The sequence below is a fragment of the Mesoplodon densirostris genome, chromosome 13, assembly GCF_025265405.1.
Source record: "Mesoplodon densirostris isolate mMesDen1 chromosome 13, mMesDen1 primary haplotype, whole genome shotgun sequence".
Classification (NCBI taxonomy): domain Eukaryota; kingdom Metazoa; phylum Chordata; class Mammalia; order Artiodactyla; family Ziphiidae; genus Mesoplodon; species Mesoplodon densirostris.
Window position 1 is genome coordinate 4,067,257 of NC_082673.1, and position 18,626 is coordinate 4,085,882.

An 18,626-nucleotide genomic window follows, 5' to 3' on the forward strand; every position below is an offset into this window, starting at 1 on the left:
AAAACGACAAAAAAATGCCATTTCATACACTAAGTTTAGTCCACTTTAAATCCTGTCTTGCAAATTTCTCCTCCTACAAAGCAAAGCTGTCCCATCCTGTGGCCTTCTGTCTGTTGTTATTTTTGAATTACATTTACAGAAGAGTTCATCCACCTTTGATAAGGAATTTAATACCATTGGCAGGTCCGCTTGTGACTTTATCCCGTGACTATAGCTGCAAATTACGGAGCATCTTTCCATTTTAGTTATTCCCTGGGACAGAAAACCGGTCCAAAGGCAGAAGAATACTTTGTGTTATAAGGACTAAAGAAGTCATTCTACAGAAACAATGTTCCCACGGTGGACAATGCTTTCAGGGAGGTATGTCACAGAGGAGTGCGATTGGTCGTGCTGTATGGAAGGGAGTTCGGTGCAAAAGAGCAAAAACGAGGCTGGAGAAGCAAGGGAGAGACCAGGAGGGGACTGAAAGGGGCCCAGAGGAAGCTAATCTTGACATCGAGGTCAGAGTCAGGCTCAGAACCTGGGCTAGTGCAGGAAGCAAGTTTTGAAGGTTAGAAGAAGCAGGTGGGCAGGAGTTTAGGAAAGCAGTTGCAGTATTAGGATCTCACCACAGTAGGAAACAGGACCCAAGAAGGAATTGGACAACAGGCTTTGGCAACGGCAAAGGCTTTGGACACGAAATTGACATTTCAGTTTAGCCTGAATTTTTTTAAAAATTTATTTTATTGAAGTATAGTTGATACACAATGTTGTGTTAACTTCTGCTGTACAGCAAAGTGATTCAGTTATACATATATCTATATTCTTCTCACATTCTTTTCCATTATGGTTTTTCACAGGATATTGAATATAGCTCCCTGTGCTATATGGTAGGACCTTGTTGTGTATCCACCCTATATATACTAGTCCGCATCTGCTAATCCCAGACTCCCAATCCACCCCTTCCCCGCTCCCTTCCCCTTTAGCCTGAAGTTTTGTAACTGGCGCCTTAGGTCAGAAGGTGCAGGGGTAGGTAGGTGAGAACACTGGGGGAAACGTCATGGAGGGGGATTTGCGGGAAGAAAGACAGTTGCTTATTTTACAACATCTCCAGATATTGGTCTATCTTGATCTCAATATCCCTGGATTTTCAGCTTTTATTCAGATACTGGATCTTCTCTCTGGGAAGGAAGATGAAAGGGAATTAGGCAAACCCTGCTGGAATGTCTACCATTTAAAAAGTACCTGGCTTGGCAGTTTATGTACACTCCTCGTCCAACTGTTACCGCAGCCTATGAGATACTTATTTTTACCTGTGTTTCATAGACGGTAAGGTAGGTAAGTTCACCCGAGTGCACATGGGCTGTTAATAGTGGACTTTTTTGAGGGGGCTGTGCCGTGCGGCACGCAGGATCTTAGTTCCCCGAGCAGGGATCGAATCCTCACCCCCTGTGGTGCAAACATGGAGTCTTAACCACTGGACCACCAGGGAAGTCCCAGTGGTGGCCTTTAGCCATTGATTCTAAAATCCTGTTCTTTTCACCTTACATGCTGCTTCCTTTCGGTGCCCGGTGGCTCTCAGTAAGTATTACATGCTGTCGGCATCCTGTCTCCCTGCATCTCTTTCTTTTTCTCCTACTAATCTCTTTAAATCCACTTTTCTATGATGTTTAAAAATAGGCTTTATTTCTAGAGCAGTTTTATGTCCACAGCATAGCTGAGCAGCAGGACAGAGATTTCCCATTACTGCCCCAGTACCTGCCTATCAAGGCTCCGGCCTCTGTTCCTGCTGCAACCAGGGTGGTCTCTCCACGGTGTAAACCTGAGTTCCTCCCCACAACAAACTCTGAAACCCTCACCACGGCCTGGAGCCCTACACGCCTCCGGGCCTGGAGGCACGGTGCCTCCTCCTCCTCTGATGTTACCTTTCTTCACTCTCCACTGGGCTTGTATTTTCCAGCCTCTCTGGCCTCATTTCTGTCCCAGGACCTTTGCATGTGCTGTCCCTGCTGTTTGGCATATGTTTCTTCTACACCTTGGAATCGTTTTTTCTCCTTCAGATTTAGTTTCTTCTTACACAGCCCCTTGTCAGAGAGGATTTCCCCAAGAAATTGACTGATCTTCATCACTTTCTACCAAATTACCTACTTTATATTTTTCAAATCACTTCTGTACCTGAAATTATCTTATTTACTAATTTTCTTTTTTTTTCCTTTTTCTTTATTGCTGTCTGTAGTTCCATCAGTTAGCTTTTACAGCATAAAAAAATCACCCCAAACTTAGTGGCTAAAACAAGCATTTATTTATATATATATAAATTTTTTTATTTTTGGCTGCATTGGGTCTTCGTTGCTGCACGTGGGCTTTCTCTACTTGCGGCGAGTGGGGGCTACTCTTTGTTGTGGTGCACAGGCTTCTCATTGCGGTGGTTTCACTTGCTGCAGAGCATGGGCTCTAGGCGCACGGGTTTCAGTAGTTGTGGCACATGGGCTCTAGACCGCAGGCTCAGTAGTTGTGGCACACGTGCTTAGTTGCTCCGCGGCAGGTGGGGTCTTCCTGGACCAGGGCTCGAACCTGTGTCCCCTGCATTGACAGGCGAATTCTTAACCACTGTACCACCAGGGAAGTACCAACAAGCATTTATTAAGCTTACAGTTCTTTGGTTGGACTGGGCTCGGATGGGTGGTCTTCTGGGTTAGACTGGGCTTACTTAAGTGTCTGTAGTCAGGTAGGCAGCTCTGTTTCTGAGGGTCAGCTGGCTGTTGGCTGGCGTGACTGGAGCACCTGGACTAGGTTTCTCGCATCACCCGGCAGGCCAGCTTGGGCTTATTCACGTGGATAACAGAGGAGTCTCAGGAGAGCTGCGTGTACCCGTTCTCTTGAGGCTTAGCTTTGGTGCTGCCAAAATGTCCTTCTGCTTCATTCTATTGGTCAAAGCAGCCTAAATTCAAGCAGTGAGGAAACAGACACCACCTCTGAGGGAGGAGCTACAGATCACATTGTAAAGGGGTGAGGATGTAGGGAAGGAATAAATGCACTCATTGTTGCAGGCAGTCTCTACCGTAACAGCGTATATTTGCAAAAGTTCATTGTAAATTATTCGCACCTGCACCTTTTGAGTTTGGGAGATGACCCACCTTACGCATCTTTGGAGAGCAAAGAGGATTTCTTCCTGTAGGAGCCGAACGAGCTACATAGTTTCTGTCTATTTCTTTGCACTAAGGGCATAGGTACTTGTGCAGGTTGGCAGTGAGCAAGGGGCGACAGCAGGCTCCCTGGGGACCTGATTCTCCAGTTAGGGTGACAGCAAAGGGGACTGTGCTAGGTTGGTCTTTTTTGTTTTGTTTTGTTTTTTCCATACACACACACTGTATTTTATTTTTACAAGAGATAAATGAACTGACACCAAGCATTGTAAACGGATGACCACCACAAAAGCAGCAATGAGTACAATTACCAAACACGAAACACACTCACACTGTATCCTAATATTGACATTCAGTCCAGGAATCCTCCACTGTAACAGCTCCTTTACTTTGCAGTGAAAATTGATTTGTATATTTTTTGCCTCTGAGTCCTTGTGGGATTTTTTTTCTTTTTTCTTTTATTCAAACAGAAAGTCACAAAAATTATAATCATCCTCATCAGTTCACTCAGTCCCATGTAATTAATTTTTTTTCATCTTGATCTTTTGTTAGCACTTTTCTGAGTTCATCAGTTTTCCATAGAGTTCTGAAAATGCTTATTCATTCAGTTCAGCAGTATAGTCAGTTACCTAGGTTGGCCTTATTTGCAGTATGATTGTGTTCCTGGTGGGAAATTGGCAAGCTTACCAGCCATAGCAGCTTGGGGTCTGTGGCATCCAGGTGATTTCTTCATCAGGCCAGTATGATGAAAGGTTCTGTATGTTTGTTTCTGAAACCTTAAGTTTGAGCTGTATTCTTTATACCTCTCAGAGATTCTGTGAGGCATTCAGTAGTCTTTCGATAGACTCCTTTTGTGTGTAATCCCCAGGATCAGATTTAGTTGTTTGCCAGGGAGGGTTCTGTTCCAGAAGTCGGTGTCAGGAATAGGGTTAGTTCTTCCTACATAATGAGAAGAGTCAGGAGGTTACCAGACTAGCCCAGCTGCTCACGGAGCCCTCAGGACCACGCCTCTCTTTCGACTTGGCCATCCTCTGTGTGTTACTGTTTTGTCTTCATATGTGTTACCTCTTATAGCTCCCTGTACTACTTCCAAGTTGCAAGCAGGAAGAGGGAAAATGCGGTGGCACCTGCTGTGTCTGTTTCCTTTGTCGAGAAAGCCAGAGTTTCAACAAGAGCTCCTTCAGATCTTCCCTCACACAGCTTCGGCCTAAACAAGATCACCTAGATGACTGACGCGAGAGGCTGGGAAGTATCCGGCTTCTTAACCCCTGGGAGGAAGGTATGAATGGAGAGAGCTTGGGAATGTGTGCCGAGTAAGATGATGACCATTGGCTGCTGCGCCATTAGCTTCCCCCTTTAGAAGGGCGGTTCCTGGCAGGTAGGGTTGAACTTCACTCACTGCTGTCTCTCCCGCGCCTAGAACAGGGCCTGGCAAACACAGGACCTCAAAATTCATTGACTAACTGATTTTTAATCTGCTACCAACAGCCAGAGATTCTTTCTTCAAAATCTGTCTTGTATTTTGCTTTCATGACAGAACCCCTATTTTATTCTAGGCCAATTAGTAAAGATTTATTGATTAGAGATTTGTTTCCATCCTATATCTCTCTCCCCAGTCTTTTCCATCCCTTGTCTACATTACATTCTGCCACTAGAAGATCATCTTGAATGCCATTTTTGTCTTGTCCTTTTCTTTCTCAAAATTCCGTATTAGTTCTGTGGTAGTAAATGCAATCTCTCAGCCTGGGAGGCAACTCCTTGCATTAGCTGTCTGTTACCTCCCCACATCACCAGCTTAATTGGTAATCACTCCCAAATACGGCTAATCTCTCGGCCATCTGGTGTAGGCTGCCATATCCAGAGTATGCAGAGGACAGGCTGCAGGGCTCGCTGGGCCAAGGCAGAAGGCTGTAGAGGGAAGCGAGTAAGCGAGACCTGATTTAGGGAAGACCCTCAGCATTAGGATGGGCTGCCATGCTGCTCTGTTGGAAGGGGTGGGCAGTCGCCATTCACTTTGACCTTGTGTTTAGTCTACAGTCTCATCAGTGGAAGTTATAGCAGGCAGGGGATCTGATTGGGCTGCAAGGCAAGGGCTATCTCTGTCCAATCAGTGGGGTCCACTGCAGTCTTTTTGCCCCAGAGAAGGGGAGCATGAACCAAGGTCAAGAACAGCAGATTGAAACACAGTCTGGCCCACAGGGAAGGCTGAAGTTCAGGGCCCTGTCGCTGAGCAGGCACTCAGCCATTCTTAATCCTCTAGAGAGGATGAGACCATGGAGGGTCAGCCTGGGGAGGCTGAGTCTGCACTTTGCTGTACCTCAGTGTGGCAGCCAGGCCGAGTCAGGTCAGGCGGGGACTGGTAGCCCCACCTGCCTGCCTTCTTTGTACTTATACAAGTGTTGCACTTTTTGTTAGAAACATATTCTTTGCTGCTGTGCTTAGAGGGAGATTCTGAAAAGCCATGGGGGGCAATTCTGATACATCTCAATTTATTTGATGAAAAGAAACTTGAACCATTTTTATAATGAAACATTACAAAATTACAATATAAAATTGTCATGCTGTTTTTCAGGCAAAATTAAAATTTCAGTTTCAAACTTTGATTAAAACTCCAGTCTATGATTACGTATTCATCCTCCCCTTTCCTTAGAGGTACTAGGATGGAAAGAACTGAGAAACACAGAATTCGAAGACAAGTAAAGGGCCGCTAGAGGGCCACTGCAAGTGTTATGAAAGTTGTTAATTAAAGATGTATGTTTTTACTTATATGTGGAATCTAAAAAAACAAAAAACAAATGAACAAATATAACAAAACAGAAGCAGACTCAGAGATACAGAGAACAATCTAGTAGCTGCCAAAGGAGAGAGAGGTGGGGAGAGGGACACAATAGGTGAAGGTACAAAACCAGTTATAAGATAAATAAGTCACAGGGATGTAATGCACAGAAAAGAAAATATCGCCAGTATTTTATAATAACTTTACATGGTGTGCAATCCCTAAAAATACTGAATCATTATGTTGTATATCTGAAGTAAGTAGGGTAAGTCAACTACCCGTCACTAAAAAGTACATGTGCTAAGAACTTAAACTAGAAATCAGAAATTTCCATTTTTAGAACGAATTGAAAAGACCGTGTTTGAGATTTAAAAAAATTTTCTTCAGCAGGAAGAGAAAGCTCCTGATGATAGCATTAGTGGTAAGGGTTAGCATGAAGCTGCTATTTGGAGACACTATCCAAGTGACTTCCTTTTTAAGGTAAAAATGTCAAGTCAGTCGAAAAGAATTTCAAGGTGTTTTTCTCACTTTTAAAAAATAACCAACATCTATCTTAAAATAAGTAAATCCTTTTGCATAGTGCAGTTTTATTCAGGAATGTCTATGTCCCCTAAGAAATAAAAGATCTTTCCACAGGCAGTTGTTATTTTAAAATAACAACTTAATCTAATCACACGGACAGAATGAAATTTTCCACTTTTATCTCTTGCAGCAAGTTGGAATCTTCGAGCATCTAAATACTTCCCTGTGGCAGCGTGCTAAGAACACACCATGGGATATTTACCCCAAATCGCTTTTTTTTTAAACTGGCTGTTTCCCATCATTGATGTGAGATCCCAAGAACTGCTTATCAGCTGAGAGAGCAAAGTGTAAACTGAGGATCTACTTACCTGATTTTTCTTTTTTTTTTTTTTTTTTTTCTTTTTGCTGTATGCGGGCCTCTCACTGTTGTGGCCTCTCCCGTTGCGGAGCACAGGCTCCGGATGCGCAGGCCCAGCGGCCATGGCTCACGGGCCCAGCCGCTCCGCGGCATATGGGATCCTCCCAGACCGGGGCACGAACCCGTATCCCCTGCATCGGCAGGCGGACTCTTAACCACTGCGCCACCAGGGAGGCCCCTTACCTGATTTTTCTAAGCAGAGGTTTTGCTTTTTGTTCTGTCAAGACATTTAGAAATACGTTTTTTTGGATTGACTTGTCTCTAACCTTAGCTTGGTTATGTACATTTTGATGATAGCTGCATTTTCTGTCACTAATGATGAAGTTATTCCTTTTTTGGTAAAGTAAAATATACCCCTTTACAGTGCTTTGAACACTCTTGAGGACTTTCTGGAAAAGGTGTTTTATCCCTGACAGGCAAATTTTTTTAAAGCAACCCATTTTTTTTTCAGTCTTTCATTTAGTAAATAGTACTTATCAAATTCTGACCAAGAGATTATAACTCATTAATTTGTCCTGAACTAAAAATAAATATTAGTCACAGAAATGATAAACTTCAAGTTAGTATAGTTTAAGAAATTCTTGGAATACATAGAATTCTGCTTCAATAATACTATTTCTCCATAAGACTATAATAGGCTTGAAGATGTTTTAATCGGGATATTTTGAATTTTAATCTATGGTACATCTAGATCAGTTTCATCTGGTCAGCCAATGATGGAAATGTGAAATTCTACTGTGAATTTGGGGTCTTTTTGTTATCTCACCATAACTTAGACTATCAAGTCCATCATGGGCTCTGTCCATATCACAACTGTAAATACTGTATAACTTCTAGAGTTTGCCCGTTTCATTACATGAATAATATTTACCACTTTCACAATTATTTCTCTCAGTGATCCCAAGACACAAATTACAGCCCCTACTTGAAATGCCTCTAAAATCTCTCTTCTTCTGATCTCTCCCAATCTTGAATGTCATATTAATAACTGCTTTTTGGACATCACTACCTGGATCATTTCTGTGACCTCAAACTAAGTATGTTAAAAAAAAAAAGAAATGGAATGGACTTAGACAATTCCTGACTTAACAGTCTCTCCTCTTATGTAGATTTATTGTTGTTATTGACATTACAGTTTTTTCCAGGCTTGAAAAACTTGTTACCCATTTAAACGAGGCTACAGCAAATACTTGATAAAAAGCCAACTCCTGTTATCATCTTTGCTCTGCCTGCTTCACACAACTTTTGCTGAACTATGCTCTGTACTGGCTTCTTTAGTTACAGTAGATTATTCATTTAAAGGATTAAATAAATTACCTATCTCCTTGCCTTCCACAATCGACCTATTGTTATGTTATTTTGGGTCTACCTCTGAAATTTTTGGAAATAACTTCCTTCCTTTCTATTTCTATTCTCATTACTCTAAGTCAGACCCTCAGGAGCTCTTGATTTAACTATTTTTAGGGCCACCTCCCCAGTTTCTGTCACCACAGCCTCCACGCTCCAAATCATCTGACTTAGCAATGTCAGTGAAATGTTGGGTTCTGATGTTGTCATTTCCATGCTCAAAAGTCTTCAGTGCATTTCCATGTTCTACAGAATAGAACAAAAACTCCTTAGCCAGGCACTTAAAACATTTTATTTTATTCAAGTATAGTTGATTTACAATGTTGTGTTAATTTCTGCTGTACAGCAAAGTGATTCAGTTATGCACATATATATACATATATACATTCTTTTTCATATTCTTTGATTTGTCACAGGATATTGAATAGAGTTCCCTGTGTTATACAGTAAGACCTTGTTGTCTATCCATCCTGTATATAATAGTTTGCATCTGATAATCCCAAACTCCCAATCCACCCCTCTCCCACCCCCCTCCCCCTTGGCAACCACAAGTCTGTCCTCTATGTCTGTGAGTCTGTTTCATAGATAAGTTCATTTGTATCATATTTTAGATTCCACGCATAAGTGATATCATGTGGTATTTGTCTTTCTCTTTCTGACTTACTTCGCTTAGTATGATAATCTCTAGGTCCATCCATGTTGCTGCAAATGGCATTATTTCATTCTTTTTTATATTAGCCAGGTGTTTTTGACCCTCCACAGTATGCCCTCAACACACATATAGACTTTAACATTAGATAGAGAACATTACTGCAAAGTGGTTAAGAGGTTTCACTATTTACTAATTATGTGTCCTTTGGTAAAATACTATTCCTTCCTTGACCCTGGTATTCCTAGCTGGAAAACAGGGATAATAATAGTACATACTTCATAGAGTTGTTGCGAGGATTGAATGAAATAATTTAGTTAAAGCATTAAGCGTGGTTCCTGGCACAAAGTAAGTAATCAATACGCTTTATTATTATTATTATTGTTACTATTATTGTTCTTGTTACTACAGCACTGCTAGATGGGTAGATAAATAGATGCTGTTTATACATGGAATTTGGTATCAGTTCAGTTCTCTATAAATTTTAGAAGCTGGAATGTGAGTCTGCTACAGCACCGGGAATTATGGCTCCCATGTCATTTAGTTCCCGTGTATTTCTCATTAGCAATTATTTCCAGACGGAGGCCTATGCCTGTTGTGTTGTATGGAGCACATTAAAAATTGATGTGACTGCTTGCTTTACAGGATTAGTAATAAAACCTAAATGTCCATCAATTAGTGAATGGATAAACAAAATATGGTATATTCATGCACCACACCAGCACTTGGCAATAAAAGGAAACAATGTACTGATATATGCTAAAACATAGTTGAGCCTCAAAAACATCATGCTATTGATAAATAAACAAAGCCAGACAGAAAAGACTCCATATTGTATGATTCCGTTTATATGAAATGTCCAGAATAGGCAAGTCTGCAGAGACAGGAAGTAGATTAGTGGCTGCTTTGGGGTATGGGTGGAAATGAGAAATGACTGCAAATGGGGACAAAGTGTCCTTTTGGGTTGATGGAAATGTGTGTGTCTGGTTCTCTACCATTTCATCACATGTGTAACCACCCCACAATCAAGACACAGAACTGTTCAGTCACCACACCCACCATTCTTCCACACCATCCCTAACCCTGACGACCACCAATCTGTTCTGTAATTTTGTCATTTAAAAAATGTTATATAAACAAAATCATACAGTATGTGAGGCCACTTACCTTCAATCTAATTATTGATATCTTAGGGCTTAAATCTGCCATATTATTTTTTATTTTTTGTTCTCTTTGTTTTTTCATTTCCCTGTTTTCTCTTTCATGCCTTCCTGTGGGATACGTGAATGGTTTTTAGAGTTTCATTTTGCTTTTTCTATATTGTTTTTGAGCATATTTCTTTGTGTATGTTGGTGGTAGCTCTAGGTATTACACTGTACATACATAATTATCAGTTTACTGATGTAGACATTTTGCCAGTTTAAGTGTAGAAAACGTAGCTCCCCTTAACCTCCCCCATTTATCTTTAATAGTTCCTTTACATACATCGAGAACCATGTAAGACAGTATTATGCTTTTTGCCTCAACTGTCAAATAAAATTTAGAAAATTCCAGAAAAGGCAAGTCTATTGTATTTATTCACATTTATGGTCTTTCCATTGTTCTTTCTTCCTTCCTGACATTCCAAGATTCCTCTTTTCATAATTTCCTTTTTATTAGTTAACTTTCTTTATAAATTCTTTCAGAGTAAGTCTGCTGGCAAATTCTCTTAGCTTTCCTTCATCTGATCATGTTTGGGTTACTCTTCATTCCTCAAGGATATTTTCACTGGGTATAGAACTCTAGTTGACACAGCTTTCATTTTAGTACTTGAAAAATGGTTATAACTTCCTTCTGGCCTCTGTGGCTTCTGATGAGAAATCTGCTGTCATTCAAATTGTTTTTGTCTTGTACATAATATGTCATCTCTAGTTGCTTTCAAATTTTTTTCTTTGTCTTTAGTTTCCTGAAGTTTGATTATGATGCATCTTGGCGTGAATTTCTTTGAGTTTATTGTCTTTGGGATTCAATCAGCTTCTTGTATCATAGTTTTTCTGTTGTAAGATATGGGAAATTTTCAGCTGTTATTTCTGGGAATATTTTTTTTCAGCTCCACCTACTTTCTCTTTTTCTTCTGCAACTCTTTTTTTTTTCATACACACACACACTGTATTTTATTTTTACAGGAGATAAATAAACTGACACCAAGAATTGTAAATGGATGACCACAACAAAAGCAACAATGATTGCAATTACCAAACACAAAACACACTCATACTATGTCATAATATTGACATTCAGTCCAGTAATCCTCCACTGTAACAGCTCCTTTACTTTGCAGTGAACATTGATTTGTATATTTTTTGCCTCTGAGTCCTTGTGGGATTTTCTTAGTTTTGTTTTTATTCTTCTGCAACTCTTGATGACCCAAATGTTAGCTCTTCTGTTATAGTCCTAGAGGTCCCTGAGGCTCTGTTAATTATAAAAAAATCTATTTTTTTCTGTTGTTCAGATTCCAGAGATAAAGAATCCATAAGTTATGAATTGTGCACCATTCTGAGTAATGTGATGAAATCTGACACTGTCAGCTCCATCCCACCTGAGACATGAATCATCCCTCTGTCCTGTGTGTCCCAGCCATTAGTCACTTAGCAGTTGCTTGGTTATCAGGTCGACTGGCATGGTATCACAGTGCTTGTGTTCAGCTGACCCTTATTTTACTTAATAATGGCCCCAGAGCACAAGAGGAGAGATGCTGCAATTCAGATATGCCAAAGTGAAGGTTCACCAGGAACCACATTGACTGACGCTTTGATCTTGGACTCTCCAGCCTCCAGAACTGTGAGAAATTATGTCTGTTGTTTAAACCACCCACTTCATGGTATTGTTACAGCAGCCTGAACTATGACAGATGCCCGTTTCAAAATCCAGGAGATCAGTAGTGTGGGAAATTGTTTCCAAGGTAGAGACCATCCAGGTTTAACATCTAGTAATTTAACTTCATCAGAATGGACCTTACACAGAGTTCCATGTGGGCTGGATGGGAATGACAAAGGGCATGTTCCATACTAACTGCTCCAAATGATTATGCTTCCTGAGGAAATTTGAGCCCTTCCCTGGGCTCCTTGGATCTGCCTAGAGAGGTAAATTCTAGCAGTTAAAATGAGGCAGGGTTCTTCAGGCATATATATCTCTATAACACACTGCATTAAACCCAAGCAGAGGATCATTCCTTTCGCAGATACTTATCGAGTGTCTGCTGTGTACGAGGCACTGAGCTGTTTCTAGAAATTCTGAGGGAATAAATTAGTTACACTTCTGGTGCTTAATGAGCGTACTGACTAAGAAGCCACCAACGGCAGTGTGGTGACAAGTGTGAGAGAGAGTATATATTTATACAGATAAGTGAGCACAGTGGAGGGTATCTATTCAGCAGAGAATACTTGCATAGTGGGAAGGCAAGGGTGAAAGAAAAGTTCCTGAGATGAGCTGAGTATTGAAGGAAGGGATGGAAAGGTGGACGGTAATGTAGGGCAGGGGGTTAGGGCTAGAGAAGGCATACCGAGTAAAAGATACAATGTGTGCAGAAGTGTGGAGCCACATTTAAGAAATGTCAAGTGATTCAAACTGTTGAGTAAGACACATGAGATGAAATTGGAAAAGTAAGCTGGAGTCAGACCACAAACGGTGTGGTACAGTAGGATGTGGGAGTATTTACTAAAGGATGTGAGAACAATGGAAGTGTTTTAAAAGAATACTGACATGGCAAAATAAAAATTTACATTTATTGAACACATTAGGACATTAGGCACTTTGCCTAGCATGTAATATATATTTTAGTCTTTACAACGAGCCTAGAAGGTGGGTGTTTCCGGCTATTTTACGGCCAGGGAAACAGTCACAGAGGAATTAAGTGAATGGTCTGGAAGGAAGAGACAGGATTTCAACTGAGGTCTGACTTTAGAGCACACATGCTTAACCTCGGTGCACTGGCTCCCTGCGATCTGGCTGCTTGGTCAGTGGTGACCAGACAGAATGGGACAGATATCCCCAGGTGATCTGTGTGTATGATCAAGCTTGAGAAGCGGTGGTTTAGACTTCCTACAGTGGCGTCTGCCAGAGACAAGGGATGCTGGGAAGACAGCATGGTGGCATGATTGGGCAACCGGTGTACTGGTCCCTGTTCCTGACTGGAGTCATGGGAGTGGAACGTGTGTTGGGGGGGATGCTTGGAAAGGGAGGGCCCCTTCATGCTGACTTGTATGTATGAAATTTTACTTTTTCTAGAAATGCCCCAAAGGAATTCCTTTAGTTGAAATTCCTTCATTGTTGAAATAGAACCAATGGATGTGAATGGTTTATCTGAATGGATTATAGGATTCATTGGTCCTTAGCTATTTAAGAGCAGATTATATCTAACTCCAAACTTTTAAAATTGACACTTCAATTTTGAGCTGGTAATAATGCCATTCATGCCTATTGCTACCCTGTAAACATGCATTTTTTTTAATGATGCAATTGCCCTGTCTTTGTGTGGTGGTGATGGTTATAAATGGAGGTCTGTATCAAGTTAAACACTACCGTTTCTCTTTTCTACTCCCCTCCCTTCCTTCCCTCTGTCTTTCCTTCCTTCACTCAGTGCCTCTCTCTCTCTGCCCTCCCTCCCTTCTTCCCTCCCTCCCTTTCTTACTCGTTTTACTTTTTAATTGGTCACTTGTTACAAAGGCAGCACTTACAAGGCAAACCGTGCAGCTTTATAATCTTTTTCCTTTTGTGATCTGTTTGGAGGCAATGTCTGGCAGCACAAGCGTGAACCTGGTCCTTCTTTCCCAGAGGACCTTGTCTTTGCGGTTCAGAGCTGAGGCGGGAAGCCTGGTAAATCTGATTAGGTGAGGTATCTTCAAATCAGATTAGGCTACAGGTAGCCATCAGAGGCAGTGCGTGTCATCCGGGGACTGCACGTGGGACCAAGCCCTGAAACACGTTCAAACCCCATGATGATTAAGCAGAGCGGTGGGAGAGCTGTGTGTGTGGAAGTGCCACATCACTTCTCGGTGGTGCCCCTCTCATGTGTCCCGGTATGCTGAGTAGCCAAATTGTTACATTTACAGCCATTTTCATAGAACTACATTGATACCATAATAAGCAAGAGTGCTTACATTAAAAACAAAGGCTGATTGTATATTTTGGAGATTAATCCTTTGTCCGTTGCTTCATTTGCAAATATTTTCTCCCATTCTGAGGGTTGTCTTTTTGTCTTTTGTTTATGGTTTCCTTTGCTGTGCAAAAGCTTTAAAGTTTAAGTAGGTCCCATTTGCTTATTTTGTTTTTATTTTCATTACTCTAGGAGGTGGGTCATAAAAGATCTTGCTGTGATTTATGTCAAAGAGTGTTTTTCCTATGTTTTCCTCTAAGAGTTTCATAGTGTCCGGTCTTATATTTAGGTCTTTAATCCATTTTGAGCTTATTTTTGTGTATGGTGTTATGTAGTATTCTTTTTTTTTATTTTTATAAAGTTATTTATTTTTGGCCGCATTGGGTCTTCGTTGCTATGCCCTGGCTTTCTCTAGTTGTGGCAAGTGGGGGCTACTCTTCGTTGCTGTGTGGGGGCTTCTCATTGTGGTGGCTCCTCTTGTTGCAGAGCACAGGCTCTAGGTGCACGGGCTTCAGTAGTTGTGGCTAATGGGCTCTAGAAAGCAGGCTCAGTAGTTGTGGCACACAGGCTTAGTTGCTCTGTGGCATATGGGACCTTCCCGGGCCTGGGCTCAAACCCATGTCCCCTGCATTGGCAGGCAGATTCTTAATCACTGCACCACCAGGGAAGTCCTGTTAGGTAGTATTCTAATTTCATTCTTTTACATGTAGATGTCCAGTCTCTTATTGAAGAGACTGTATATTCTTGCCTCCTTTGTCATAGATTAGGTGACCATAGGTACATGGGTTTATCTCTGAGCTTTCTATACTGTACCATTGATCTATATTTCTGTTTTTGTGCCAGTACCATACTGTCTTGGTAACTGTAGCTTTGTAATATAGTCTGAAGTGGGGTGTGTGTGTGTGTGTGTGTGTGTGTGTGTACACACACACACACACACACACACACAGTGGAATATTACTCAGCAATAAAAAGGAACGAAATTGGGTCATTTGTAGAGATTTGGATGGATCTAGAGTCTGTCATACAGAGTGAAGTAAATCAGAAAGAGAAAAACTAATATATATTAATGCATATATGTGTAATCTAAACAAATGGTACAGATGAACCTATTTTCAGGACAGGAATAGAAACGCAGATGTAGAGAATGGATGTGTGGATATGGTGGTGGGGAAGAGGAGGGTGGGATGAATTGGGAGATTAGGTTTGACATAAATACACTACCATGTGTAAAATAGATAGCTAGTGGGAACCTGCTCTATAGTGCAGGGAGCTCAGCTTGGTGCTCTGTGATGACCTAGATGGGTGGGATTGAGGGGGGGAGGGAGGCCCAAGAGGGAGGGGATATAAGTATACATATAGCTGATTCAGTTCATTGTACAGCAGAAACTAACACAACATTGTAAAGCAATTCTACTCCAATTAAAAAAAAACCTAGAGTTTTAAAAGTAAAGCAACAAAACAAAACAAAACAAAAGCAAAAGGCTTAGGTCCTTTTCTTTTTAATGACTACCATGAGTAAATACTGACTCAGACTTGCTTATCAAAGAATGACAAAATGTCATTTTTAGCAGCCTAACAACATTTTCTCTTTAATAAAAATAAATGAGGACTTAAGGCTGTCTGGGAGGGAAATGCTTATGAATTGGTGAAGTATTTTCTCCTGAGAATGATACTAGGTAAGTAAGGTGCAATGCAAGGGCAACTAATTAGGAAGATTTCAGAAGTGTGGAGCATGCTGGGAACTGGCTTGTTTCTGGCTATGGTCCCCTTAAGGTGAATTCTGTCTGGTGATTAGCATCACCTCGGATTAACTTAATTGGCTGTACTCAATCCCTGAGTGGATGCACTAAGAATAAATCCGAAGACATTAGTTTCCTTGCACGAAACAAGCAGGTTACATATCCGGTAACACTTATGGGAATTTTTCAAACAACTTAACCCATCTTTTCCTTTATAAGGGAAGATTCAAGTTCTGGTAAGTACAAAACTATTTAAAATCTTTATTTTGAAAATAATCTGTTTTAGCCAGTTGTACTTTACTTTACATATCTAGCCTACATGTTTGTGTTCTGTATGTAACCATTAGAAAAACTATTAAACACTGCTCATGTTATCTTTACCCAAATATGCAAGAAACCTTCACAATATGCTGATATTAAAGTAGGAGGGAACTTCAGTATCAGGAAATCAAGCAATACGAGTGTATTAAAATATGGGTAAAGTTTTGTTTACTTCTGATTATAAAAGCTCTATTAACTCTTTAGAGCAATCTGTGCAATACTTTAAGGAGAAAGCTGCTTGTGCTTCAGCACTGCTGTGGCTGCCGTGTAATTCTCTTCTGAACCCTCACCCCCAAGGCCACCCCACAGCGTTATGACCTGTGAGATGAACTACTTTTTCTTGCAGCATCAGATCTGAATTGCTATAGAACATTATGAATATACCTCTCTTATGTTTTGTTTTCTACTTCATTTTTCTTTCTGAATTGCTTGAATTCCTACTACATGCTAGAAAAGTAAATTAAAAATATAATTAGGACATGATGCACCTGCATCTTGTGAATCCGTCATCTGTTTTGTCAAGGGAGTAGTGGAGAGAAGGTACAGCCCTCTTAGTAGAGGCAACTATTTAGCTCTGAGCAGCACTGATGATTCAGACCAATGAAGGCACGGATCAGCATAACAATGGTTGAACCTAGTGAAACCAAGGGTGTTAAAAAAAATCCGCTTTATGTTAAAAAGCAATGCAAGTATCCATGACAGGCCCGTGGTCTGACTGTAGGCAATGAAGAGCTTGCAGAGAAGTGGGGAAGATATCGTCAGGCCATTAGAAGATTTCAATATAATTTGGGCTGGAGGCAAGAGACTGTTAACTGGGTCCTTTGCTACCTCTAGGGCGGTCAGTGGTGAGGAAAGTAGAGAGCCTTAAGATCCTAGCTTCCTCTTTTCCCTCTGTCCACCTCCCCTTCTCCTCCTTCAGCATAACCTGCTGGGAGAAGAATTAGACCACTTTAAGTACTCAGTTTTTTTGTTCCCTACATAGCCCCTAAGTATCCTACTGCATTATCCGATTTCAGAGGGCAAAGAATAAACCTTGTTATCTAAAATGTATGTAAAGGAACATTAAAATTTTTTCCATCCAAATAATTCCGATTAGTCTTTAAAGCTGATTACGAAAGGTGCACAACTAAGACAGGGTAGCTAAAAGTTGTGGAGGCTGGTAGCTGTTTCACAAAAGCGGACACCCTACTGTCGAGGCTGACTGACCGCGTCGCTGGTCTGCTCGCGTGCACTGGCAGAAGCTGCGCTAATCCTTGCCTTCTTCCTGGAGGGCATCCCCCCACTCTGTGCCTCTGGCATCTCAGCTGTACACAGCTCTTCCTCTGGAGACCGCCACCTCTTCCCACCCTCAGCATCTCTCCTTGATGTTTTCATGGTACCGTGACTCTTCCTCAGTTGTGCTACTGAATTACTTTGTGATTTTCCCATGGACACTGTAGGACATACATATGATGACGTCAAGGCGAAGGCTGAAACACTCCCTCTGGAACGAATCAACTTTGCACTCTGTTCCCCAGTGACGATACTGCACACTGTATGCACAGAGATCCTTTTATTCACCCGTAACACTGACTCTTCACCATGCTCTGTGCAGTGCCCACCTCACCATAGGCTCTTAAACCCTACCCACATGTATGCAAAATCTCAACCCTCTCCAAAACTTCCCCTAGTGACTCCTAGGAGTTCCCAGAGATCCTCTTACACGCAACTAGGACCAGAGGAACTTGTATTTTCACTTTGCTTTTGCTACAGCTTCCTCCTCAAGGTGCCTGGCAACTACCCTGCTGCAAGTACTTGCTCTGTAAATGCTCCTCCACTGCTGGGCATATGGCATCTTCCCAGGATGTGGTAACTTTAGCTTCTTCCCTTCATGCATCAGGTTCAAAACCAATGATCAGGACTGGGTAGCAGTGGGATAGGGACAATGGGGGCCATTTCTTCCCTCCAGTTGACCCTATCTTCCATGGTCTCCTTTCTGGTCCCAGCACAAAATCTCCTTTCTCTTATTTTAGCCCAAAACAAAGAAATCAAAACCAACAAAACCCCCCAAACAAAATCCTTAGCATATCGGCTCACATAGCTGTGTTCTCAACATGACGACCAGGTCAACAGCTCTCCAAATAGTGAGATCCAGGCAGAAAACTACTGGAATTAAAAACCTCACTACGCACTTCCATATAGATAAATATAATTTCCAAAATTAGGTGAAAAATGTGTCTCAAACATTATTCATGTAAAATATTTTCAAATAAATACTAAGTAAACCAACCTAAAAAGTAGTTAGAGGCAAAGAATTCTGAAGTCTTTTGTTTAAATACTGAAGGAATTCATCCCTTTCACAGTTGGTGAGGGCCTGGAGATTCAGGGCGTGGCACAGTTTATCAACTGAGGATGAGGGGAGATTGAGGTTTTGCTGACTCCACTGCAAACCTGGATTCCCCAGCTCCTGATGCGCATGCCTGCTACAGCTGCCTTTATTGTCTTAAGTGTTATCATTACTTTAAACTGCTTGGGAAGAGAGAAGGGGAGACACATCTAATTTCTAGGCTGATCTTTGAATGCATTTTCCTAAGTTACATATAAATGAGATTT